At 52.7% G+C, this 1,242-nt stretch overlaps 1 non-coding gene across 1 annotated transcript; it reads right to left on the bottom strand.

Moving 5' to 3' along the window:
- Positions 1–562: 562 nt before the first annotated feature.
- On the bottom strand, positions 563–648 carry TRNAY-GUA (transfer RNA tyrosine (anticodon GUA)). The gene is given in 2 exon segments: positions 563–598; positions 612–648. It is a non-coding gene; the product is annotated as a tRNA-Tyr (tRNA).
- Between the last annotated feature and the right edge of the window lie 594 nt (positions 649–1,242).

Here is a 1,242-nt window from a genome sequence, read left to right on the forward strand (position 1 = left end):
TCTCCCGCGTGACAGGCGGGGATACTGACCACTATACTAACGAGGATTCGCTGTTCTGGCAGTTGAACTGCTTGTTGTCGAGGTTTCACGCGCCCTGTCTTGCAAGTGTTTGATGCGTATCATTTCCAGTTGCTCGACACCAACGCAGGGGGCCACAGGCTCAACAAACACACACACTCCCTCCCACCACACACACATACACACTCCACCCTCACACCTCACAGCAGCCCTCTCGCCTCCCAGCAGACGCTCTCAGCAGCATCCCCTGATGCCAGAGTCACCACAACCAGCTCCCAGGGCTGCTCCAGACGGGGCCCCGGCCTGGCTCTTCAGCCCAGGGGCCCCCGGCTCTGTCTGATGAGGGGGCATTGCAGTGGGGGCTGCACACAGGGAGGGGGGCGGGCGGGAGACTCTCCCACAAGCCGCCTGCCCCAGCCGGAGGAGAGAGCTGGGCTGTAAAGGTGAAGAGAGGAGGCAGGAAAAGCCCCGGCGTGTGAGGGTCTGAGAAAGAGGCGCTTTCTATTGTGAAGCAGAGGGAAAAAAAGTGAAGAGTTTGCAAAAATCCTTCGAGCCGGATTTGAACCAGCGACCTAAGGATGACAGACACTCCACTACAGTCCTCCGCTCTACCAACTGAGCTATCGAAGACTCGGCTGGGTAGTGTTGACAAGGCGCTATATGGCATGAGGAGTGGGCACGAAGCCCAGCCATTCAGCTGGCGTTCTGGTTCTAAACACCAACTCGAGGGCTTGAGAAAACAGCCAACCCTACAATGGAGACTTTCCTTTCCACAGCCGCCCGGGCCCCCCACCCCCGCCCCGCACCCTCAAAAGGGCTGAAAAGAAACAATCTGTGCTTTCATCCAGTCTCTGCTGGAGGAGCCCCGGGCTCGGCCCCCCCCTCGGAAGAGTACTAAAAAACAGTGGTCCAATGGACTAGTATTTCAATTATCGCAATTAATTCAACATTTTATACTTCACATAATAGAATATTCTTTGAGAACAAAACAGCCAAAACCAATAACTAGTGGTGATTAATTCAAATACAAGGATCAATAATCATCCCCACATTCAGACCTGACCCTAAATCAATTCTGCAATAATCATTCGAGTGTTTTAAGAATCATTGTAATTGATGAGTCCCATGCACATAGAAAGGAATTAGTATTGGTCCAGGTCAATAAACTGTAATAGGCGTCGACGTTTCGACTCGACTTATGGCCACACGGTGAATTAAGCCTGG

The sequence above is a fragment of the Lissotriton helveticus genome, chromosome 1_2 (genome assembly GCF_964261635.1).
Source record: "Lissotriton helveticus chromosome 1_2, aLisHel1.1, whole genome shotgun sequence".
Taxonomy (NCBI): Eukaryota; Metazoa; Chordata; class Amphibia; order Caudata; family Salamandridae; genus Lissotriton; species Lissotriton helveticus.